The 27,895-nt window shown below is 39.8% G+C and overlaps 1 long non-coding RNA gene across 1 annotated transcript; it reads right to left on the bottom strand.

Annotated features, from left to right (window-relative positions):
- Positions 1-1,214: 1,214 nt before the first annotated feature.
- Positions 1,215-27,895, bottom strand: LOC118219692. The gene is made up of 3 exons (XR_004763820.1): positions 27,773-27,895; positions 2,360-2,469; positions 1,215-2,040 (listed from the first exon to the last, which is right to left on the bottom strand). It is a non-coding gene; the product is annotated as an uncharacterized LOC118219692 (long non-coding RNA).

Raw genomic sequence — 27,895 nt, 5'->3', positions numbered from 1 at the left:
AGTATGTTTCATAAAGCACCTGCAGGGGGGAAATCACATCAACTGCATTATCAAAGAAATGGCAAGTCTGGGTCACACATATTTTAATTAAATTACCCACATAGATTCTAGCACCAAAATCATAACTTTTTATGCAAATGTGGCTAATGACCATTCGCAAATATAGAATGTTTTCTTTTAAAGAGAGGCTTAAACAAATAATTAGAATCAGTCTATTTACTGCTGGGTTTCCCCCAGAAATGTTGTTAGGCCCGGTGGCAAGTATCTTTTGACAGGGCCTGGCGCGGGCCGGCGACAGACTGATGGCAGCATTAAGGTAGGGCCCTATAGTTTCTGTGATAACAGAATCAACGTTGACGTGCACATCAATGTCATCAAGCTAACGTTATTAATAAACAAGTAAAGTTGTTATTTCGATGGCGATAAATAAGTCATGTAATGTTACAATATATCGAACGTTACATTCATGCTGCTAGTTTAACGTTACCTACACACTGCTTAAGTTAATATAAAAAGAATATACTTACCGACGGGATGAAGTGATAACGCAGTTTGTAACAAGGTTAGTTAGCCTACTAAATAAGAAATGGTGGCTTGCTAGGTAATGTTAGCTTGTGATAGTTGGAAGATGCTTAGGTCAACTTAGGCCCGGCAGGCCATCAGGCTTGCAATACACTGGCGGAAACCCTGATTTACTGGGTATGCAATATGCAAACTTGCCATTGACTATGATGACGTGACAGTTTTTTTGACAGAGGAAGGCCAATTTCACAGATTTCTTTTGTTTGGCTGACAGCATCACCGTTCAAGTGTGAATCCACTCTACAGATAATGGATGGATGGATGGACTTCTGTTTTGAACTATTTACTATGATAATAACTCACTAATGGATGCATTAAACTTATTACCCTGGAGGGAACTTGTCTTGCACACAATGGGCCTCATTCACTAAACTTTTCTCAAATTATTCTTACTTTTGTTCTTAAAAATGTTCCCACGAAGAAACAATATGAAATTCAAGACACGTGCAGACCTTTGTTTTTGTACATATCCCAGGTGTATGAGATGATGAATGCTGGCTGTTTGTAAATTTTATGCGCAGTCCTGTTCATGTGATTTGCATAAGGAAACAGCCATGAACAAATACTGGAAAAAATGATGAATGCCGAAATGTTCTTGGAAACATTTTTATACGCAGTTTACAATCAAATGTCATCGTACACATGTTTTGTGAATGAGGCCCAATGAGCACAACATAAAGCATAAGATGTTGCATAAAATGCAAATCTATCTCAAAAAGCAACTTGCTGTGTTCACGGCTGGGTTTCCTGTCAGTGCAGCCTCTCAGTCCTGCCTGTGGCCCAAGACAAAAATTAGGTTAGACAGTTCTTGGGACTGGCGGGCTACTATAGGAAATTCATTCCAGCTTTCTCAGAGTTGACCAGTCCCCTGACCGATCTGACCTGAAAGGGTGCCTTAGGTCTCATCCAGTGACAGTAGGCTATTTGAGAGGGTAAAACATGATCTCTGTAGTGAAATGCTCCTTTATACACCTACTTTGCTTTCCCTTTTTGTTTGCAGACAGATGCATCGAATAGTGGACTGGGGGTTGTTTTGTCCCAGGAGGTTGAGCGTTGAGGATGGACTGCCCCATGCTATCAATTAGCCAGAAGCTGTCATAGTAGGAGGCGAAGTACGGCACAGAGGAGAAGGAGTGTCTGATGATCAAGTGGGCAGTCGACGCTCTCCGCTGTTGTTTTCTGGGATACCCTTTCTCCCTCTGTTCAGACCATGCTCCCCTTCAGCGGCTCCACCGCATGAAAGATGCCAACATGCAGATCACTCGTTACAGCCACAGCTGTACATCACTACAGCCACGTAAGTTCTAGGTGATCCATAGGCGGGGGGCTTGGATGGTGGTGGCTGACTTCATCTCCCACTCGGAGCCGGGGGGAGGGAGTCGGCTGGTGGTTGGACAGCTCCACAGCCTAATTCGGGTGGTGGGGGTATGTGGAGATGTGCCGCGGTCAGGGCGCCATCTGCAAGCGGAGAGGGAGCGGTTTAACCAGCCCAAAACTACAGCTGCAGGCAATTAGATAATTATTGCTAACAATGTGAGAGTGTCTCTAATGAGAGATCCACGTGTGAGTTACTCTAACAACTCTTTTCTCTCTCAAACTTGAGCAAGCGTTGCCTTCCTTGCTTCCTCTGACCAGCCGCCACTGTTAGTACTGCACATTCGTGCTCAGTATTTTTTCTTAATGTATCTGTCTCTATTTTTTTTTCATAATATACACATGGTGCAATACAATAAGTGGAAAGTTCCATGACAGTCAAACTCACATAAAACTCACTCACATCAGTGTTTTCACCGTCGCATATCCATCTGTGGTGCATGGAGTGGGTAAACTCGGCATTCACTCCTCCATGTGCAGAGAACCTCTGAGCTTCAAATTAAACAAGGTCTCCTTCAGAGTGAGAAACAAAAGCACAGCAAACTCATCAAATCAGTTGCATTACTGAGCCAGGGTGACTCACTTTAATTAATCTATCCTGTCAAGACACAGTAACGGGCTCATTTTTACACATGGCAAAACTTTTTTCATTCCAAATTTAGTCTGGTTTTTTAGACTGGATGACTCTGTGTGCTAAAATTCTTCACGACTTCTTGATACTATATCACTGCTTACCACAAAGTAATGTTATTATCGGTTACAAGGGAGTCTACGGTTTTGTATTATTCAGACATTATTGATTAATATGTAATAAGCAGTCTTGCAGGCTTCAAGACAAAAGGCTGAGACTGCAACAAATGATTTCGGAACTTGCTCTTCATGGCAGTTGACAACACAATAAACTCCAAAAGGATACAGTGACAAATATATAAATAAAATCAAAATGTGAAACTGCAAAATCTATTTTTAAGCGAAGTTGAATTGGAAAAGATCCCATAAGGCTCCACTGGGTTTTCAAATCATATTATGTTCTTTAGATTTGTAATGTAAGATTACCAAACAATCATTAGAAAGACAAGAGAAAAACGGTCAGTGGGTAGTTGGAAGGCCATCCCAGACCACCACAAAAATAATGTATTCCACTGAAGGACAAAACATCTTCCAAAAACATCAGTTCACAAAGGTGTCTGTTGGATGTAAGCATGATATTAGGCTCACCGCTACAGCTCTATGTGAGGGCCTCACGCCAGGCAGGGATTTTATTTATTTATGTATTTATTTACCCTGGGATATGACCTCAGATGAATGCAAATGTAGCAAAGGTTGTGTACTGTGTACAAGAGTTGCACCTGTTTCACAGCGCTTCTTTGTCTGTCAGACAGAGCATCACCATTCCATGTGTATCTTTACTCACCTCCTCTGTTATATTGTCTTGAGCATCCACACACATTACTGGAAGTAAACAAACCTGGCCAATAAAATATAGCTAGTTTTATGTATATGGTAGTACCTTGTGGAAGATACAGACATTATTCAGGGGATATATTAGCACAGTGTCATCAACTGAACAGGTAACTGGTAAAAGTGTTAAGCCAGAATGATATCGGCACAGAAAAAAACAAAAACAAAACAATCTTCTACATCTAGCTAGTTAGCTATAATGAGCATCCTCATCACCATTTCTATTTTGAACTAGCTCACTAGCAAGCTATAGTTTCATTTACTCAATTTACAATGATAATAACTAGCCAATGAATGAATGAAACTTAATGCCCCGGAGGGAATTTCTCTTGCACACAATGAGCACAACATAAAACATATGAAAGACGCTGCCTGTGATCTGTCAAAACGATCATAAAATGCAACCTACTGGGTTCACGGCAGGTCTTTCTGACAGTCCAGCCTCTCTTTTCTTTCTTTCTTTTTTTTTTTTTTTTTTTACAAATCTCTGGTGTCTGCCTTTAATACATTTATAAATGTTCATCATATTTATTATTATTCAATACTATAGTCCTTAAAAATGTAGCATACTAATGATATTAGATACAGTAGATTTGCAGAATACTACTGTTTTTACTATACGTGACCACACATGATACGTACTGCAAGGTCGATATAGGTGTTTTTGAATGATGCAATTGCAAATGCTAAAATTATGTTATGACTGCTCAATAAATCCTAAATCCTAATAAAAATGGTTGTAAGCCAATCTAAATTCTACTGAATATAGTATTCTTTTATTTTCTATCAACATTCACCAGTGTAGTGTAGGGTAGGCTACATCACAATAACCGTGGAGGGCGCAAGATAAGTGCATTTGAGAAAAAGACGTGTGTGTCACACTAGCAACTTCGCACAGGACCGTGCATATCTCCCAGACTGCCAAGCATGGCATACGGATACATTCACAGTTTCATAGGATAAAACATTTTAAAACAGGAAAAACTCAATTCAAGCGATCCAGATTTCTAGCTATAAGGGATTAAGGACTTATTGTGCATCGAAAGGTTCCACTCTTCCAATTCATCCTCAGACCAGAGAAAAAGAGCAGGGAGGGTAACAGATAGAGAAGGGATCACAGCTCAGAAGGTACAATGCAGAAGATCCAACTGCCAGCCATGCAGGGGGATTTGCTTACAGCTTGAGAGTCTGCTGTACTACAGCCTCCACCACACGCCTCAGTGAAGACTTTGTTTTAAAAGTGCATCATGTTGATATGATATGTGATTCACTCTTAAAGGTACAGTGTATACTGTGCAAAACTACAGTGAGTGATTACCCAGCAACCTTCAGCTAAACAAAACATGTTTACCGTTTGTTCAGTAATCGATCACTGTACACTAGTAGCTTTGACAGTGAATCATGCATCATGTTGTGTTTCAGTGTGAGACAGTAGTTTAAAAACTGCCCTCTTTCCCAAGCTTCTGATGAAGAAGCATTTGCAAGCGAAGCATTTAACTGCTGCAGCTTGTTAGCAGGGCCCTAATTAAAAGAAGATAATTTAATAAGCTATATCATCATGAATATGGGTGTAAATGCAAATGATGGCATTTTTGCAAATGATGGCATTCATTATTTTTGCCATTTTGTTTTCAAATTTAAACATTGACCACAATCAGTCAATGAACCATCTCTAACTTAAACCCAACTGTCTCTCCTGCACCATAACACTTTTGTCCCATGCCTTGACAAAACAATATACAACTAATAATCTACAGTGTACCATGCCCTTCTTATGCAACTCACAAATAGACCCACATTGAAAACAAGTAGCAGATGAAGAATAGGTAATCATTTTGAAAAAGCGTGACTTAAACAGAATACTAAAGACACTGGATTGCAGTAATGGTGGAATAAAGATGTCTTTTTCAAATAGGAAATCTACATTTCAACGTTATTCATGTGGTCCATTTAAATGAAACTGGAGCCTTGATTATGATATCAAAACAAAGCTCACTCTGCTATTTAAATCCATTAGAGACTGAGAAAGACAGAAGGAAAAGAAAAGGGTTGCTTGAAACCAGGTTACAGAGACCAAAATTGCTGTCGCATGAGGTAAGTCCTTGTGTGCATCTTAATTATGTCAGCAAAACATTTGCCTTAATGCAAGTAAGTGAATTACTATCTGCTTCACTGTTGCCATCATGGGAAATAACCTGAATGGATTGTTTTTTTTTTTTTTTTACTTTTCTTGTGACAAACTCTCTTCTCTCACATATTCCATGTATATGTTTTTGAAGACTACCCATTTGATTTAATCAGAGGAGGTGTTCCAATATGGAGACTCAGCCATGTACCATAAACAGTGAGCTAAATGATGTTTGGGACAAAGATTTTTTTATTTGGCTCTGTACTTCACCATTTTAGATGTATGACCAAACAGTGACATGAGGTTAAAGTGCAGATTCTGAGCTTAAAGGGTATTTTTTTATACATTTTGGTTTCACCATGTAGACATTACTGCACTTTTTATACATGGTCCCCCCATTTCAAGGATACCATAATGTTTTGGACAAATGGCTTCACGGATGTTTCTGATTAGTCAGGTGATTAGTCACCAGACAAGACCAGCAAAGCGTAGAAAAGTATTTGAATCCAAAACAAATACGTATTTGACCCAGGTATATATGCATGCAAAATACGCATGCTAATAATACAATACATATATATGCATCCCCTCCTCTCCTCCAACATCCCCTTAAGCTTGATTAAACTTCACATAAGGAATTTTAAAGCCTAGGGCTGCTTCAAGAACTTATATTCCCAATCAGCTACGTCATGACTTACATCTGACCTATTGTACTTTGTCACAACATTACACATTTTTTTAAAGCAAGGCATGCCAGATTCACTCCATGGCAAGGCCCAACAGAGGGGGATGTCACCCTCAAGCTCTCAATCTTTTGCAGCCATTTGTTGGTAGACAATAGGAGGTAGAAACTGCAGAAATAAATGTTAAAATATCAGATTAAGAGAAGTGGGGAATTACTGAATATTGAAGACACTTCTGTAATGAGGTTGTAGTCCATGTGCCACATGTTTCTACTGAATGATCAAGGCCTATCTAAAAATGATTTGAAATTAGCTGTCTCTTGTTTACCATTCATGAGATATGGCAATTGATATTGAAAGTTGGATTGGAATTGAAACCCGCCTGGCACACAATTTTGTTGGACCTGAAAAAAATAAGGAAACCACAGGATTCAGATTGCTATAGGCAATGTCCAGTCCAGCTGCTGCTGGAATGAATAGCTGACACTGATATGTGAAATTGGCATGGAAAGGCAGAACTGATGCCGGTTTTGATTGAAGTGATCTCATTGCACACAGCACAGCCGCCCAGGTATTTACAGATGGAACATGTGAGCCATGAAGCTGGGCACGGATGAGTAGCACCGCTCGCACAGGCAAGGGTACAGTATGGGAAATGTCCTCGAGGCAGAGCAATCAACAGAGGTGGGACTTTCTTCTGGTGGACGGACGGCTTCTGGTTTTGAAAGCAGAACTCTGATTACAGCCACAGGGGGATGCAGAGAAGCCATGCAGATGACTCCATTAAGTGGGTCAGTAGTTAGGCGACACCGATATTCCCATTTCATAGGGGCAGTACATTTACTTAACCTTCTTAATAAAGAAGACAGAAAGCTACAGAAAAACTAACGGAGCATATACAAGAAACTGCATATAAATTTGCTTCTTCACTGTTGAAGAAGACAACTAAGTGAACTCGAGTCCCATATGGCCCAAACCAATGCTGTTCTGTGAAAAAAAAGAGAAACAATATTGAATCTAGCATACAGTGCATTAATAACAATATATTCTGCATTAATATAAACTCCATCATTGTAAAGAAAATCTATACCTCTGCTGGGGTGCGTTTGGAAACTAAGTAGTAGTATTATTGCTGACGCAAGCCTCACCCTTCTCTGTGTTTGCTTGCATTATAGAGCTGCCTCAGCGAAATAAATGAAGAAAGTCCAGAGCAAACAGTCTTACACACACATTAATTATCCCAGTGTTCAGACACATCTCCTCGCAATGGGAGCCTGGGCACATTAAGCAATTAACCGCTCTGTTTGCTCCTCCTTTATTATGGAGCATACAGACGCTCATCTGCCTCCGCGTTGGACATCATTCAAGAGCAGGGGGTTGGACTGATGTCTGAGTACCCCCCCCCCCCCCCCCCCACTGCTGTCACCTCAGGGCCACAGTGCCTGCTCATGCTGGGACACCCGTATGACTCCCTGTCCTCTCATCTCCTCTGGCTGCCTTGCGCTCGTGCCAGCTCACTACTGCATCTCCTGGCTTTCAAAGTCCCCGAAAGAGTGAAGCGGTCGCCAGGAGGGACATAAAAGAAAACATGAAAAACAGGCCGGGGCAGTGGTGCGTTGATTTATTTTGGGTTTTTTTTGACCCTGCCCACTGCACGGTAGTCCAAAACTCCAATTACCTCTGTCCTCACCTGTTCTCAATGCTCTCTGTGTGCATGAGCACAGCTATTCTGGAGCACCCTGTATGACTGCTGCGTTCATTTACTTGTCTTTCTCGGTTGCCATGGAAAAAAACCTACCCGAAGACAGGCGATGCGGAGCACTCAAGGCGAGAGGTGCTGAGTGTCTACATGCAGGCATTTTCAAAGTGCAATAATTCCATCTTTTCTTTGCGGTTTTTTTATTAACAATTTTGTGGAAATCCTGCTGAACAGTCAAGCTGGCTCAAACCTGTACAGTTTCGTTTCACTGGAGTTGTGCCAGAGATACAAAAGGTTACCAAGGCCCTAGAGGCAGAAAGTGCAATAACTAGAGAACAAGGAACTGTTAAAAAAGAAGAAAAAAAACTGGAAATATCTGCGGATGCACTCTCCCCCGGTTGATCAGACCCAACAATAACTCGTGTGGCCCCTGTGACATCGCTGAAGACACCATGAAAAGATAGGGAAATAAAGAGGCAGGTAGCAAACAGGGTAGAGGCCTTACACTCTAAAGAGCAGCTCCAGGCTGGAAGGTACCTTTTGAAATTTCCAGTTTATTGTGCGATCCATTAAGTCTTTGACCTCTAGATCTTAAGCTCTGGATTTTGCTTTTGGGTAACCCCCAGCCATAGTGTGGGGTCTGCTTTTCATCTGTGGCTGCACAGCTTTCGTCCAATTACTCTGTTTGCTTCCAGGGATTACCTGGCTTTCACGACCGAGACCTAGAGCCTGAAATACATTTTAGGACACCACTAAAAACGCCGAAGGTTTCCACTGCATGCAAGTCCATCCTTTTCACTGATATTTCAAGTTATTTTGTACAGGAACGAACCCACAGTTTAGGAGATGGCATTGGCACAAATTGCAGGTAGCAGTGCAGGTGCTCCACCACCCCACCTCTGGGTTTTACTTTTAGTCACAGCAGGCAGGCTTCCCTCGGTTAGGGTGTGAAACTGCAACTCCAGCAGATTTACACTTGGATTCCTAGAATGACAACTCGGTGAGCTGCCAAACCCAGGTCGAAGCTGTTCCACATTCGCACTGGCGAACAGCAGGGAGGCAGGTTTCAGAACCGACTCGAGTACACAGCTTCTTGGGCCAGGGAGGGAAGGGGAGAGAGAGTCTAAGTGGGGGGGTTTCCGAGACACACCTGACAGCCGGCAATGAACTACGTGGTTCAAACAAAGGACTCTCTACCCTTGTCAGAGGACACCGTTGCACACTGAGACCACATCAGTAAGTGGTTTCCTAATCACCCTTTTAGTAGCTAAAATCCACCACTTCATAGCTTCTCTCAGTTTGTACTTTGGTTTCTTAGGCCTTTTTTGATTGAACCGCAGAGAGGAAAATTGAATTGGTCAGTTTTAATGAGAGCAATGTGGAGGAGTGTACTCATGGTTTGTTAGGTGTTATTATAGAATAGGACATGTGTGCGTGTGTGTGAGTGTGAGTGTGTGTGTCTGCACTTCTTTTTGTGTGTGCCCATGTTAGACGTAAGAGACAAAAAGGAGCACAGGGTCAGAGCCTTGATTAACGACCCAAATTAATTATGTTTCATAGAATCACACATTTTAAATTCAGCATTTCCAGGGACGAAATGTTTCACGATGTGCATCTATTGATTGAGGCAGAGAGGACACAACTGAATGTGGATGTAATACTAATGGCATTAATTCAAAATTTGTACCAACCCAGATATGCTAAAGCTACTGGCAGCTCTCCTCCTCAGTAAGTGAGCTAAAAATCTTTTCAGTGAAGTGATTAGATTGTGCCAGATCTGTAATCTTTTCGTTGGTAGAATCCCCCAGCTTTGTTACTGTAAAGGCCAGGGGAAATAAAACTGACAGTGAATGTGAGACTTGTTTTTTTTTTGTTTTTTTTTTTCAAAAAAAAATTCTAAAAAGGTCCAACAGGTTCTGCTACCTTGATAAAGGGCAAAGAATCAATATTTTCTCCAGGACATGAACCCATAATTGGCCAGAGAGCAGCCACGTTCAACGAAGCTTTCATGGTACAACACAGACCTCAGACATATGGAACCGTGCTTTGTCAGGGTAGGGCCTGGGTGTGAGGGCTTTACCGATGAAAATATAGTACGCCAGTTGCCGTTGTCCCTCCCACCGCATGATACGGGATGACGGAACGGGGGTCTGACACAGCGCCATTCATCACAATGCTGGAAATTCCCAGCACGGCTAATCCCTCTCCTCCTCAGCACCTTCCCTGCCCCCTTTTCCCCACCAAGGCTATCTTCCGTCACCTTGCCTAAGAGGAGCTTGCTTGCCGTCTTTCAGTGGCAGTGCTCGCTAACCCACCGTCTGACAGATGCCTTCAGTGGCCCACGATTCGTAAGCACAACAAACCCATTAAAGACAACCGCATTCCACCTCTGGCAGAGCGGGTAGACGTCTCAGCGATGCAGCAATGCTCAGGGTCCTCTGTTTTCCTTGTAACAGTGTGCCGTTGGTGTCCCTGGGAGCTCAAGGTGAGCAATGACACGGTATGAATTCCTTGAATTCCTGTCAGAAAGGCCCGTGTTTGGATATGCAATATGAAGGCAAGTCTCTTTCTTTCTTGGAAAAGCACGGGATGCTAAAAAAGGTGTCATCAGAATTCACCACCTGATCCCATTTTCGCATAACGCTGAGACTGTGAGCAGCATGGCATCTATTTTGGACTTGCTGCCTCATAAAGTAACAGCAATTAGCAGCTACACAGACATTAGGCCTTGCTAAATTAGCAAATAAAAACTGGCAACGTGTATTCTATTTATGAAAACATCTAAATGAGAGAATTTTCGATTTTCATTTAAAGATCCAGTTGTTTTAACAAGCTCCCATACTGTACTTAATTGTTATGGAAATCAGCTTAAGACCTAAATTTCAGTAAATGTGACCTTGTTCACTTGCCTTTTTTTTAAATGAGGAAGTTTTTGCTTCTTGACTTTTTAATGCGACCACAATGCACAGCAGGGGAATTTGTTTAAGGGTTTTTTTTTTTTCAGTGAGCTGTAGGTGCTGGCTTTGTGTGCAACTGAATAGCATGTTTACTGATACTTCAGAACGGCCTATCCCTGTGTTGCAAACCATCACCTTTGCAGAGAAATCAATGAGAATAAAAATATGACAGAAATGCCATTGATTCTGCCCTACCTCCCAACCCCCTCTGCAGAAGTGCCATCCATTGGCCAAATACAGCTACTTTCCTTTCTTTGTCTGAGCTCTCATTCTCACATCGATTTTCTCAGAGTTCAATGATAAAGAGATTTTAGTTACAGCAAGCATCAAAGTCTAATTTTAGAGGCAGGATGAGTTAGGGGGTGGTGTAACAGGTGAGAAGGGGACACACGAACAAAATATAAAGAGAGAAAGAAAAATAAATCATTCGAATGTTGGGGTTTCCAGGTGGCTTATCCTGCTAAGGCACAGTTCCAGTATGTGAATGGGCCTAACAATCTAGTTTCAGATCTAGACCAGGACAATTGTAGTGCGCATCCCTTCAGGGCAAAGTAAAATAGGCTGTACCATCACCCATAGATGGAGGGAAAAAATCAGTAGGCCAGGGTGTCTCATCGCTCACCAGTAACTCCCGTTAGTCACCACTCCAAGTCTGCATGCTCCAGCTATACAATAAGTGTATTCTTCAGAAATATGTCTATGGACTGTGTGGGAGAAAAGTAGCGGCATCACATGTCTGATAGGAGAGCAAATTCTTGTCTACAAGGTCCCTATTTTATAGTAGAGGTTGCGGGTTGCTGCAAAGTGAATAAGACTGGGAATTCAGAATTGGGAGAATAAAGGGGATAAATCTCAAATCTAGACAGTGTTCATATAAATATTGTAAACACCTCACAGCTAGACCAATGAGGGTTTGTAGCTGGAGGGGAAGGCACCGCGTGTTTTCCTTTGGCTGGTGTGAGTCAAAACGGAGATGTTAGTTATTTTTCCTCTGTTCGTAAGAACAGGGCACAATTATACTTCAGAATGCACTGGTTCCGTTGCCACGGGTTAGATATGAAGGCGCTGCTTCATATCCCGCTTAAAGCTGGCCTGAAACGGATCAGTAGCACTCTGGTTACTCTCCGTTCGTAAACGGGGCTATGCTGTCATCAGAGATATATCCGATCTGTTGCCGGACTGTCAATATCCTAATGGGAGCATCAGAAAATTCACAAATGCGCGGAACAACACAACAGATATATCCATGACCACAGCAAGAAAGCGTAACAGTTACTATGTTTTACTCTCGTTTTAAATCTGACTCCATTTTATATGAAAATTTAAAATTAGGGTTTAACTATACGTGGAACTTGGGAGTGGTTACACTCGACTCTATCTTGTGCCATCATTCCTCAATATATGCTCCCGGGTTTTAGCATTATTGTTAAATCTCAGTTCGGCGAGGAATCCAGAGGGTAGGAGGCTGACCACCATAATACATGCCTTCCATGCCTGGCTTACATGGATAGTGCATAGACAGTTATGAGCCCAGGACGGTGTGTATCTATCGGGCTCCTTCAGGCGAATTTGACAAGAACCGGCGTACTACGCCCATGGGTTCTCTTAAGCCAAAACACCAGAACCAATACCACCAATCCCTTAACAGGCAGATCGTGGTCACCTATCTAACTTGAAGACCCCACTACAGACGTTTACTGTACTAGACCCCTGATCAGTAGGTCCTAGTCAGAATTGCCCCCCTGAGTATTTAAACGGAATTTCGGCTGAAAAGAAGATAAAATGGATTAGAGTCATGAAGACCACGCAAGTTAAAAATAAGAATTTATTGAACAGGCAGGTAGGTTATTATCTTCAATTTCCAAAATCAATTATAAAGGTTAAAAACAGAAATACCGAGTAAAAGAGTTCTTACCAGCCTGTTTAGCTACACACAGAACATCGAGTATGCGCAGTGCGGGAAGTCGATTGCGATCTTCCTCGACAGGATTGTCTCCCTTCCTTTTAGGCCAAATCCCGCGTTTGATCTAGGCGGCATTACCATAAATTAACCTGGCCGAATCATAAATCTCGAATTTCGGCCCCCACCATTTGGGGCTGCTGTTAAAACAATCAGTGGGGAAATCGGGAAAAGGAGATGATTACCAGAGAGGACATTCCATTGTGTTAGTTTTTTCCTGAGTTGCTGAAACTATGTTTTTTCAAATTCTATTTGGTATGAAACATATTTCATTCAATGGCTTGAACCATGGAGAAAATGTACATACCAAACATGCCAAGTGGATGTAATATTATGGTGCAGTTGTCATGAAAATACCCTTTTGTTTAACCATTGTACATGCAATCCATGTTATTATTACATAATGCATAATACAATAATACAATGAAAACATGTGCATGGTTTGTAAGGTTTTCCGGGATTTGTAAATAAGATATACAGATGGTTTATAGATGGTTTATAGTCCAGATCCAGAAAAGAAATACAAAGTGTAATATCCGAGGGGCCCAAATGAGGGCACTGTGGTACTGTCCCGTGCCGTGGCCCCCACCAGGTGCCGGTCGTTTCACCCTTTACGACCCCAAAACACCCACACCCACAACCACAGACAAAGAAACTAGTTCCCCTTATCTTGGTTGTGTCCAGGTGGTAACATTCCAGAGAACCAAATGGCCTGCCCATTCAGAGGAAGTCCGAGTGACTTATGGTTTTACCACCAGGCTCTCGGGTCCTTTGCAGTCCACGCTGCGTCCCAGCATGCTGGCTCGGTCAAATGTCAGCCTTTTCTGGGTCCCAGTTTGACTTCCCTCTTACAATATTACAAGCATTACTTGGGGGCTGGGCTAAGTGTAGTGTGATATTGGCAGAGAGCAATAATCAACCAGACTTGTGTCAAAGTAGTATTAAGACGGTTATGGTCAGAACGTTGTCCACCCAGAAGTATTGGCAAATCCTTTGTTTACAAACATTCCGATCTATTCTATTCCACACCCAGCTGCTTCTGTTGCGGAATGAAGGAAAAAGTTCCCATAGAAGAACATTCAGTTCAACACTGAAATGATGGTCATCGTTCACTGCTAAAGCATTGCGCCCTAGGAATAGTTTACTTATTTTTATGAAATATCAGCCTTAATAACTTTATTGCAATGTACAGATTTATAAATAGATTCAGAACATTTTTAAAAAACATGAGATTAAAATATACTACTGCAGGGGCGTTTCTAGGATTCAAAGAGATCAGGGGCTTAGCCCCAAGGGGAGTTTTAGTTTGGCGCGCGTGCAAATTTTTTCGGACCCATTTATTATATTACTACACATAAAACATTACTGTAGATTACAAAAAATAATAGTGACAGTGCTATACTAATCTGGTTAGTTTTCGGGTGTCAAAATTTTTTTTATTTTTTTTTAGGTGTCAAAAGGTCCGGGGCTAGACGAAAAACATCCGGGGCTTCAGCCCCGGAAGCCCACCCCTTGCGATGCCACTGTACTACAGTACTACAGGGCTTCATGCTCAATAAAATCTTTCAGTATGGCCTTTTTGAAATTAACAATTTAATCGGTAAACTTCATTTTTTATTGTATGAATAGTTACCTAGATAGACTAAAAAATGTGAGACTTGGTAACTAGCTAGAAACAGCGGCCAATTCCATATTTTAGATGGTCTTTAGAACATTCCCCTGCATACAGAAAATGAAGAAACAGAAAAGTATGAACAATGACAGGAAACAGGACATCTTTTGAAAGTAGACCGTTTGGGAGGTGGGCAACTACTTGAAATGATGTGATCAATTACATTTCAAACAGGATTCAGTATCACTGAGTTCAGGGAAGAATATGTGGCTTCCATGGGTGGATTCAAATGTTGTGAACAGCAGTATGAGAGCAAATGTGGGGAACTAGTTTCAGTACAGTATGTCGCACTGAGAATCATAATACAGTAACATTCAACTTTAGGAACCTCAGTGTGATTTCACATTATCCAGCATCGTTCATGAAAGGAGAATGGAAAAGAGAGAAAGAAGACAGAAATACCTCTTTCAAGGCCAAATTTTTCCATGTGAGCCAGTTTGGTACCCCTTTGAGGAATACAACGACACAGTCCTTTGCAGGAGGGGGTGGGTGTGTGTGAGTGATGTTTTACAAAGAAATAGGGTAAACTCCCATGAGCCTCTGCCTTCTTTTGCACACTGAGACAGTCTCCATCAGAAATAACTTGCAAATCACAAGTCAGTAGTGTTGAGCTGCATGTAGAATCAGGACAGCTGTTGGTCTCACACAGCCTATCAAAGTGCCTGCACACATCACATTTAAAGAATCTTTCTGCACTGAAATTCTCACGGGGAAGAAAGGAAGGAACGAAACTGTGGGCCTCTACAGTATCTTGCACGAATGGTGTCCTTTTTTAATTGGGGTGGTGAACACCTTTATACTTCTACAGCAAAGAAATAAACAAAACACTGGCAGCCAGCATCGTACTGTCATTCGCCAAACTAAAAAACTAAAGAATGCTGGGAAGAGAAGCAAGATATTTGAAGTTTGCTGATAAACAAACCAGCATTTCAGGATGCTTCACATGTACAGTTTTTGACGATAAAAAACTGCAACTGTTATACTGCACTTGAACCTTATATAAAAAAATGTATATGCAGGGTGGCAGGGACACAGAGCAGCAGCATGAGAAAGTTATCACAAAGACACCTTAACATGGAAATTTTGTTCTCTAGAGTGCAAAGATCTATAAAACTGGCTTTCCCCCAAAATTATTTAGACTTAGCACTATGTGAGACACAAAGTACATAGATTTTTTCCCCCAGATGCACTGTACATTTACTATGAAAAATATATATATCACCAATGGAAAATAGTGACAATGACAAAGAAAGTTGGGGGAATAAAAAGGAAATTATTTTAAATGCATGCACTTGAACAAGGTAAGTTACAAAAAAAAAGTCAAAAGAAATTGAAATCTGAATGTGAAGAAAGCATCTGCCTATTCATGGCAAGGCTGGGGTGGTTTAGGTGAAAGGGCGCTGAATGAATACATATTCCGAGTAGATACTGTGTCAGCGGGCTATGGAAAGTACAATCTGTCAAGGGTAAACCCTTTGAGACACGAACCCTCACGATGAAAGGGTAGTACAATTCTTCAAAAGGTACAGAGGATAAAGACTGGGTTTGCACAGAAATATACAGCATTAAAGAAAATCATCTTTAAAATCAAGAAACCTAGTGAAGGATAGAACGCCACAAGCAGAGCCTTGCATGGACAGCTGATAGTTCTTGTTAAACGGACACCTTAATTTACCCCGTTAATTATGAAAAAGTTTACAGTTTAGTATTATAGCACATTATTTAACAAACTTAAGGACTTGAAGGCAGGTCTTAAGTGATGTGTGTATGTAAAAGGAAAATACATTTTTGTCATGTTCTATTTAATGTGGAAATAACATAAATTGGGGCTTCTTGAAAATTTAAGCCTATTCCATTAAGCAGCAGCTGAATTCTGGACTAATTGTAGAGAGGAAAATAAAAATGTTTAGGCTGCAAAACTCTAGTCGTGAGTTGACAAAAGCATGAGCAAGTGTTTCTACATCTAGAAGCATCGTTGGTCTGCAATGCTTCAAAGATGAAAAATGACTACTCTGGTTGTGATTTTTGCATGAGATTCCAGAGCGAGTCCAGGACCTAATAACACAGATCTCCAGCCTCTGCTTTTGGAGGAGACATATTGCCCATTTGGAACAAATTGTGACATCTCATCATGGAGCCACATGGGGCCTGAAAGCATATTTTCTGTTTTATTAAAGCTTAGTAACAGAAAATTTGTAGTAATCTTATGTAATTAAGGCATAGGTTTAGTCTCCACTGGTAGAGCTTTCTCATGAATCATCTACACAGGCGACAAGGTAGTCAACCGTTTTTCTTAACTTCACTTTTAACTCAACATCATGTAAGAGGGACTTTGCTGAATTCATGTTTGCAATTGCTGAATTATCATAACTGTTTTATTGAAGAAAAGTGAAGACATTCAAATGGATTTAGACAAAGGAAAAATATTGAATGCATGCTTATCAATAAACTCACCCATATGTGACATACAGAGAGAAAAGCAGAAGGGGTATGCATCAAAAATGTCCATTTACTTTAAGAATGGTACAGTACATGTTTGAATTAAATATCAGTGAAATTATATTAAATTTGTTTTTGTTGTTGTTGTTTCTAGGCTTGAGGATTAAGAAGAACCCATTTGAGGGGAAACAGCATGTGGTAGATCCAAGCTTGTCAGTCCATGTTGCATTTACTTTTAACATTGATTGTGCTCCCTGTGGATGGACTTCAGTATATATTATAGTTTCTTACAATTCTTCAGACCCTTACAGTTTTCACATTTTTCTGAACACTCTATTAGGTACACCAGCTCATTTACACAAATAGCCTGTTCCTCCAAAAATCTAATCACATGGTTCAAATTCAATATATAAAACATGCAGACATTGTGAAGAGGTTTAGTTGCTGTTGGACCAAACATTAGAATGGGTGACTTAAGTGAATTTGACCATGGTATGATTTTTGGTGGGATTTCATGCCCTATACTCAATAGGGTTTACATAGAATGGTGTGATTAAACAAACAACATCCAGTGAGTCATCTTGTTGATGAAAGGAGAATGGACAGGCTTGTTCAAGCTAATAGAAAGGCCACACATGCTCAAATAACAGCTGTTTACTGTACAACAGTAGTGTCATCTGTGAACACACAACGCATGAAATCTTGAAGCGAATGAGCTACAGCAGAAGACCATGCCGGATTCACTCCTGTCAGCTAAGAACAGGAAGATGAGGCTACAGTGGGCATGTGATCACTAAAACAAGATGATTGAAGATTGGAAAAATGTTGGCTGTCTTGACACATTTCGATTTCTGCTGCAATATGGAGATGGTAGGGTCAGAATTTGGTGGGAACAGCATGAATCCATAAATCCATTTTGCCTTGTGCCAGTGGTGCAGGTTGGTGGTGGTGGTGTAATGGTGTAGGGAATGTTTTCTTGGCACACATTAAGCCCCTAATACCAATTAAGCATAATTTAAATGACATAGCACCCCTATGCATTCTTGCTGATCATGTACATCCCTATATGGACACAGTCTACCCAGTCTTTTTCAAATATACATTTCAAGCAAGATAATGTGTCATGTCACAAAACACGCATCCTCTCAAGCTGATTCCAGGAACATGACAGTGACTTCAGTTTAATCCAATTGCCTGCATGCACAGTCCCCAGATCTCAATCCAATAAAGCACATTTAGTATCAGGTGGAACCGGAGTTATGCAACATGAATGTGTGGCCAAACAATCTGCAGGAAATGCATACTATCAAGTTAGTGTGAACTAAAATCCCTACGGATCTTTACAGCAACTAGGTTCTGTGAAGAATTCAGGGTGTTCTGGAGGAAAATGGGGGTTCTACCTGCTATTAAATAGATGTACTTAGAAAAAGTGGCCACTGAATGTATATTTATGCTTTGAAATGTATTTTAAAAAACTGTATTATTATGTTTCAAATAAAATCTTGATTGCAAAGACCAAAAGGTGTATTTTCCCATTAAGTTATAATGGATCCCTACTGGGAACCTCAAGACATGGGATACTTCTGGGTTCTTCAATGCCAAACTAAATGGTTGAGTCCAGTTATATATGGTAGTGAACTGACAACGTGATGCTAATGTATTCTGACTTAAGGGTCTGGTAGTATGTTAGATCAGCCTATAATAATCCCTTTTGGGTCTGGTGATGCAGTTTGTCTTTTTTTTCTGAACAGTATTTGATGCCGCTTTTCAAATTCCACTCAAAAAGGGGGTTAGGTACATCAATTGTTGATGTTAACTGGTGGCATGAAAGGGACCTTTGCAACTGACAATAAACCAACAAGTTCAAAGAACCAGTCACAGGCCCTTTAGTCATTTTTAGTTCACTAGGGATATGACAGTGTAGTATAATGGCTTGGGAACTGGGCATGTAATGCAAAGGCTGTTGGTTTGAATCCCAGATAGGATATTGCAAGGAATGAAACCTGAATGGTCTCAGTATATATCCAGCATATATCCAGCTGTATAAACAGATACTGTGTTAACAAAAAGTCTCTCTATAGATAAAAGTATCTACTAAATGCCAGCAGTGTAATAGCTAGGGGTCTGAGTATCAGGCTAGTTGCGATTACTCTACTAACAGACAGCCGCCCTCCCTGGGCAATGCAACCTGTAACCATGTATTCCCATCATGCTTTTTGTTACTATGCCTAATTCTTTTGGTTATTCAACTAGAGCTGTTAATTAGTTGTTCACATGTCTATGAAAATAGAGTGAGGTATGCATCCAGTGCTCCTATGACCTGCTTTTCAGCACCTCAGAACAATGAGCACAGAACTGTATTTTGAATCCAGTATAACCATCACTTTATCTAAACAGGCAATTAGTTGAATAAACATAACATTATTTAACAAAAAAACATATTAAACTGCAGTTACTTAGGAAAGTAGTATACTTCAGCTATGCAGTTTACAATGTAATCCAGACAAATATCAAGGTTAATTCATGCTCTGAATTAATTATTGTTGTTGGCTGTGTATGACCTTCCAGAGAATTATGTCACATAAAAATAAATTATTCTGCATTAGTCATTCAAATGAACATTACCATTCCATTTTACTCTCCTCTAGACAGCCAGGATATTCTACTGAAAAGAAGTAAAAAGTTTTTTTATGTAATTTCAAAATGATAAAAAATATTTTTGGAAAGCAGATGTACAGTGGTTTATATCTTCCAGAGGCTAATTTGTATATATATATATATATATATATATATATATATATATATATATATAGGGCTGTCAATCGATTCAAATATTTAATCGCGATTAATCGCATGATTGCCCATAGTTAATCGTGATTAATCGCAAACTAATTGCACATTTTTTATCTGTTCAAAATGTAGCTTAAAGGGATATTTTTCAAGTGTTTAATACTCTTATCAACATGGGAGTGGACAAATATGGTTGCTTTATGCAAATGTATGCTTATTTATTATAGGAAATCAATTAACAACCCAAAAAAATGACTAAAATTGTCAAAAAACCCGCAAAGGTACTGCGTTTAGCATAACAAAATATGCTCAGATCATGGATCCCTCGCACTTCTAAAGCAAATCACACAACGTAATTGTGTCCAACCTCACATGGGGAAAATAAAGGCTCACAAAAACATCCCCTTCTAGTATATGGGATCAAAACAGGATGATACAAAATAAAACAAACAATAAATAAAGTGAGCAGGAAACAGTGGAAAGGGAGTATAATACATAACTAGGACCTGAACTCGGATACTGCAGTGAAGCTATACTTCCATTTATTTGGATACAACAGTTAGGCTACTTATATTTCTTTGCACCGAGCCAGTTGCTTAAACAGACAAGCCTGTTTACATTGTCGGATGACAGGGCAGCTCCCTTCTTCTGAACGATATGCCCAGACAATGAAAAACTGCGTTCACGCTGTTTTACTCAGGAAAACACGGATTCCCACAGAAAACGCTGCTTTATTTTATTGTTAAGGAGTATATTAAATGAGTAAATAGAGTGAAACCGTGAAACTAGTTAGGCTGCAGTAGTACTGAAATGTATCGTATCACTGTCAGGTGTTTCGTTACGTCATTTGCAGCATTTATTTCTGAGCAAAATAACATTTTCTAGCTAAGCTGGCTAGCGAAAAAAGTTGCTGATGGACTGGAAAACATAAACGATACTAACGCATACCACATAATCACATACCCAAATGAAAATGCATGAAAAGCCTAAATACACTATTTTTCTTTCTTACCACAAACTACTAATGCCGCCATTTATTTTTATGTGACGTCACCAATCCGGAAGTCGGAGCTCAGAAATGATGCTCGAATTTCCGACCTATAGACGCTTTCATCGGACGCACGCGCGTTGCCAAGGTTATGCGCTTGGTTAACTTCCGGTCTGTGTTTGTTTATTATTGGGTTTGTGTTTACTGGCTAATATGGCACCAATTACAAACGGAGTTAAAGTTAAACTGATGAGCAGACTGACGTTGGGCTCAGGTTGTTGCGCTGTGGGGTGCAACCTGACCTCAGGAACAAACTACATTTCGAAAATTTGTAAAAATACATAATTTAACTTTGTAATCCCACTATTGTGAAACTTGCTTGAATCCCTGCGATTATTATAGCTGGTGCTTGCCCGTTGTTACTTCGTATTTTTGAGAACAAAAATATCGTATCGTACCTATTAAAATGTAAGTCCTGTAAAAATACACATAATAAACTGTATAAATAAATAAACCAACATCATACATACACATTTAGTAATACTAATACAGGCTTATTTACTATATCAACTTTAAAGTAATAATCTCGAAGATTTTCATTAAAATAAATGTCTTTTAAGTCACTATCTATCGCTGCATTGGGTAACACAATCGTGATTGAGCCTATTTTTATATTAATTTACACTATTATTATCATAATTCATGATTAAAAAACTTGGTGTCTGTGGCGACATTCCCGGGAAAAAATCACAAGCGGCGCACAGTTAGTGACGCGTTTTTCATCACCCATCAGTGGTTGGTCCGCCAGAGAGGGTAGGCGGAACTAACGCAACAGGCTCGCTCTTCAACTCACTTGTGTGTGAGCGGCGTACTGTTTTTCCCGGTGTCTGCATGCGTTACAATAACAGAGAAAGGGGGGGTTGGGGGAGTTATGGAACCCTAAAAAGTTTTTGTGTAACATGAGAGATCATATTATTTGTTGATGTAGATTTCGTATTACATTTAATGACAATGTAACTTTACTAAATTACATAGGTATTTGCACAGCTAACGCTAGCTACCGGACCATGTCAAGAAAGACAACATTAGTTTAGACAACGTTGCGCACAGTATCCATCTCTCATATCAGGTAACGTTGCGTTAGCTAGCTAGCTAATGTAATTAACACAATCTAATGCCGGCTAACAATTAGAAAAAAACGCTAGCTAACGCTACCGACCGGTACCGACCTCGCAAACCGTTTCTCGAATGCAATGCTACCTTGTTGCAACGTTGCAGTGTAGCTAACTTAAGGCCAGTTCAGATCAATGATTCACAACGAGACTGGGTGCAACTTGCAAAATTCCAAGACGTCTGATTGTAAACGTTCTAAAACTGCACTTGGCGATTTGACAAGGACGGTCTTTTAATACCTCAGGGCAGGCAACGGCTCTGCTACTAGCCAGTTCACACCGCTGCAATTTTCTCTGCAACATTCTAAAACCGTTTTGCCTCGTTGCGAATCATTGATCTGAACTGGCCTTAACGTTACTGTTATTTACATTGCCATCGAGTTCATCAATATATTATAATGATCGGAATAAAGCCGGGGTATGTGGAGCAGAGCCGGGTCTGATTTCTGAAGACGTCATGCAGGAGAAAACTAAATAAAAGAATACGGCAGTATGGATTAGCATTGTTATTATTTTATTACGCTTCCTCATATGTTCCTTCAGCCTTTATGCCCTTTTTGATGAAATCTCCTTTGTTTTTGTTTTAGGCTGCGTTTCCGAATTTCGATGTACCTTAACGTTTTACGAAGGTTCTTAAGGTATACCTTCTTAAGGGAAACCGCTTTTTTACGAGTGTTTCCCGGACTATACCTTAAGGCAACTGTTAAGGGACACCTCAAAGGTACATCGTAAGTTGGAGCTGGCCTTCACTGTGGTGTTGAAAAGTTTATCAATCGATGCCAAGCGAATCGATTGTCTCACTTGTAAAGGCTTGTGAATGACGTTTTAATATTACAAGTGTTGTCATAATCATTTTACATCAATCTAATATTGCAGAAGAGGAAGCTATGCCTACTAGAGATCATTTGCTAATCTCTTTAAGAGTCCGTTAAGACGAGACCTTGTGATAGTTTCAATAAATACGTACATATAGGCTACAAAGGATAAAATAAAAAGCATCAATCGGGACATATAAGCCATAGTCTGGGACTTTGTGGAAGCCCAGGGAAAAGGATATAGGCTACATATGGGTGAATTATTTTGTTCTTACTGAAACAAAGGTCTAATGTTAATTTGTTTTTGTCACACAATATATAGGCAACTGTAGCAGCATATCACTGCACTGCACTGATTCCCGCGAACTTTTCTCTGCAATGCAAAAATGATCGTAGATGAAAGGCAAAAGCGCGTCTGTGGAAATTGATCATGATGAATTCTATACCGGGTGCCTTATGAATACGTCTACCTGTTAAAGTGATTTGTTCATCCACCTTAATTTGCTGTTGGATAATCATAAGTTTAACCAAGAATATCGTTATTGGGTTGTTTACCGAAAATCGTAAAACAACATGGTAAGAAAAATGTTCCGTAATGTTGATATTTACCCAGTGCTATTTAGTTTTATATAGGAGGTGTGAGCTAAAGGAAGGGGATGTAGATCATTTGGCTATGTTTGTCCATTATGAGCCAATGTACCTGTATGTGTGTTTATGGCTAGACCAATCAACGTGCTCTAGTTCGGTCATGCAAGTAGACTCACTCAACGTTGTTTTAGCACACACAGGTTTTATATTCTTAATAAACCGGCGGTTTGTTCCAAGTCAGTGTGATCATTGACTCACACACAAACTAACTAATTTCTACAGGGTATGCAGTCAGAAAAGCTATATCCTAAGTTAGCGCCACTACGTATAAATTAAAAAAAACTTTTTTTTTCTTTTCACAAATTGGATTAGTATCATGGATAGGCCCTATACTTAATTACCATCATGATGGGGATAGACAGGTAAAACGACAACATTCTCACGACGTGCTATGCACAGACATGTTGATTGGATAATTACTTTTTGTAAAGTGAATATTAAACTCATTTTTGCATGCCGATGTGCTACTAGATGCGCACTGTAGTACAACTGTCGATTTGAAAAGCAAAATGTTGGCATAATAAGGCAAAACTGTGACACGATTACCGGAGCGCAGCGCTAAGGGACAGTTTACGAGTGCCTCAGACCACCCTTTTAAAGGTATACCTTAATTAAGGACACGCTGGGAAACAGCTCGAGACCTAAAGGAAGAGCTTAAGGTATACCTTACGATGCACGTAGCGTCGTAAGGTATACCTTAAGTATACCTCTGGGTATACTATACGACTCTGGGAAACGCAGCCTTATTCTTTTTGTTCTGATTGCTAATTTAACACCCAGCTCAGCTTTATTCTCGAACAGTTTAGCTAGCAAAACCAGAAACACCAGGGGTAACATTTTGCAAGGCGGTTGTTTCAAAAATACCACACAACAATCATTCACGAAAAAGACTGCTTATTGTGCACAAGATACATAATTGCACGAGCCACAGCGAATCTCGCAAATTCTTCTCTGCGGTATGAAGATGTTCATACCGGGCAAAAGGTGGATAAAGAAAGTTTGCAGAAATTGATCATCACTAATTCTACCCCAGGTTTGCTACAGCATTTTAACCCGGCTCGGCAGTGTAAAGACATCTTGAGTTAGCCTAATGTTAGACAACGAATGAGTATGTACATAACGTTACTTTTATAACAACCGTTTTTTATTCAGTAAATAGTAGGCCTAAGTGTTATAGTTGGCGTGCCAATTGACTGACGTCACACAGGCGACACTGGTTGGATCCGGTTGGATCTATGGGAAGTGAGGTCCAAAAACACCTGCAATTACCGCTTCTCGCCATTGGCACCGCCATAGAGAACAAAACTGAAATCTTCGAGATTGTCACTTTAAGACTAGCAACACGCTCGTAATTATCTCATCGTGACCCATTAAAGCCAGTGGCGCAGACGTTGCTTCATACTTTCAAACTGCTTTCCCAACAGCTATTTTGCGTCCTGCGACTTGAGTTACAACAGTGAATATGTACAGATTCCTAGACGTGCTGATATTGACCACCCTTTCTCATATTAACCTCAAATACGCAAGACAAGACACTTATACAGTATGCTAGCAAATTTATGTTAAGTTCCATTCATTTATATAGGGTTGTGGATACACGTCCCCTTAGCAACCAAAAGCTAGCGCTGGACCACCTCTGACTTATTTGCCGGCACAGAAAAAAAATCGTGAAAGTTGAAAAAATAACCACGGGAGGATAACAAGGACATTTTTTCCTACTTAGCTAGGTACAGGTTGTTACCGATATTTCACCTATTTCATATTTCAAATCAGTTTACGTTTTCCTGTCTGTCGAACGAAGGTGGTCGAATAGGTGCTCTCACTGTAGCACTTTGTTTCAGGTAACAAACTCATGATAAGCGATAGCTAATAGCTAGCTGACCAGTAACAAGCCTTCAATAGTTATGAACAATTAGCTAACTAAATTTATTGTAGCTAGCTAGCTAGCTAAACGTAGCTAACATTGTATAAATTATACACAGAAACGTTAGATCAATGCTAGTAGTTGATACGCTATAGCTACGTTTTGAACGAACGTTATGATAGCTGTTTCCAATGACTTGACAGTGTTACATTGCTTGATAATTTTGTGTTGTGGTAACCTAGCAAGATGACCCAAACTATTAAGAGCCACAATGTTTTTCCATCAATGCATGCTATACAAATAAATAACCAACAGTAATTGCATTGGCTACACATGCTGCCCACTAGCCCCAGTTTGTGTCTCTAATCATTGTTTTTAAGCAATATCATAGAAAGAGTGCACTTTTTACACAGGAATGTGCATGTAACCCAGAACAGTTATGGATTATGCAAGGAATGTATGATGCTCCACAAGGTGCAATACTGTCAACAGTTATCTGTTTCTGTCACTTGTTTTTCTGGTAGAGTAACGTTATCGCATTTGAGTTTGGCCAAGTAACGGTTCTTTTCTTCGACTGGTAACCCCAAATAATACTGGCTTGCCATAGTTTTAACTAGCTAGCTAACATAATTTACTTGTTATTTATTTTGCTTGTTATCAGAAATAGTCTAAAGGGACTCTGTTGTTATTGATTGTTTGCGGAAGTCTGCCGGAAGTTAAGTTAGGACATGCGCAGTAACGTTTGTTTATGTTGTTACCGTTGATAGCGTCTATATATATAAACATATATATATAAAAACACACTTTTGGCAATATCTCCCAAATATCTATTGAACTCTCCCACCGTTGGTGACCAAAAGATGGTAATTCTGCATGTTTAACCTGGCCGTTCAAGCTCAATGCATCTCCCTAAAACGCCTGTGGTATGTTTACTAGGTTTTGCCTGGATCTCCATGACTTTTCATAAATATCTGGGCTTAAAATGACAGCTTTTTAAAAATTCTAAGAAATCAAATCAGTAAAGAAAGTTTGTGCCATTTCTTTCGCAATGGGTCGATACATTTTTCCCTCAGCTTATATAACAAAGCAGCTATAATTTAGAAATACAACTGTTGATTCAGTTGTGTCCTTTATTTCAAGAAAATAGTTTTGCAACGTATGATTTTGTAATATTTATGAATTTAGGTCGCTGTGGGCACAGAAATCAATGCAGTAATGTTAGATGGTAATAGGAAGCAATAAAAACACGGCCTTTCTACTGTTAAGCATTCATGTAAAAACCCATAGAAACTTTTTTTAATGAGAAATTTTTCTCCAAAATTTGCAAGAATACAAGTGAAATGATCCTAACTAAAAATTGTTTTGCAAATAAGCTATTTTAATTTCTTTGACCTCTCTATTAGGGTCTTACACAAGTTTTATATTGTAGCCTGTTATAATATGACAAGAGACTTACCATGAACATATTTGAATGGCAGCTACGCTGACCACTATCCTAAAGTATTTCAGGCGATACCAGTCCAATATTAGCTGGGGCTTTATTTTTTCCAAATACTAATATTTCCAAATTCACAGAGCTAAGCGTTCCTTGAAAGATGGCAAATCACCCCGAAATGCAACACGGCGTAATGTCAACTACAGTTTCTCAATGGAAGTGGTCCTTATGAGGAAAATTACACTCTACTGCCCCTTACTGTCAAAACCCTGAAAGTATTTCCCTCTGGCTGGCAGAACCTCTGCCTTAGGGGCAAATGTGCCAAATGAAACCCTAAGCTGTATTCATGCATTTTTACACAAATAATTATTTTATGCAATGTATGTAATGCTCAGAGTTTGTTCCCAATATTTGTCATATATTATGTATTCTAATGTGTCTAAGCTGGACACATGTTCCATTTTACCTTTTTTCTCCTTCCTTTACAATTAATGACTATAGTTTAGCAAGGGCTTCAAAATTACTCACTGGTAGTTACAGCTCATCTTTTATATACCACAAAGTACATTAAAATTGCAATACAGTGTAACCATCCAAATGGATTTCCAAACATAATTCTACAACAATCACTATTTAGTCTATCTAAGGATACATTTAGTAACTGCAATCTAACTGAGAACAAGTAAAAAATTGTGAATGCTATATAAAAACCCTTCCTATTTCTATGACAAAATTTCAAAAAATTGTATATAAGGGTACTTTGACGAGCCTACATTAAGCTTAGAAGATAAACATAGGGCATATTGATACAATGGAATGTTCTGTAGAATACAATACATTCTAGTTTGTTCTTCATTAAAAATGAAATTTCTTGTCATACTCAGTTTTATGCGGTCATGCCTCAGTGTTTATGTGCATGTTTGAGAATTATGTCTTGATGCCTGAAATCTAAGAAAATTTTCTTTTGCAACAACTGTTCTTTTTAAGAAAAACGAAACAAAACCCAAATAAAAATGAAAATGCATGGTGGACTTAAATAAGGGCTATGGAGAAAGAAAAAGAAGATGTGCACTGTGGTTTAAAGTAATGTGATGTGATTACAAACCTCCCTCTCAGTCCTCCCCTTGTCAGATAGGGAGGCACGAGCATCTTCATCTCCATGCATTTCCATGCCAGAGCTGCGCTAGAGGGAGGGCTCCACAGCTGCCGTATAAAAAGGCAGCTCGCG

Source organism: Anguilla anguilla, chromosome 2 (genome assembly GCF_013347855.1).
Source record: "Anguilla anguilla isolate fAngAng1 chromosome 2, fAngAng1.pri, whole genome shotgun sequence".
Taxonomy (NCBI): domain Eukaryota; kingdom Metazoa; phylum Chordata; class Actinopteri; order Anguilliformes; family Anguillidae; genus Anguilla; species Anguilla anguilla.
Note: the sequence above shows the minus strand (reverse complement) of the source record. Positions and strands in the feature narration are given on the sequence as shown.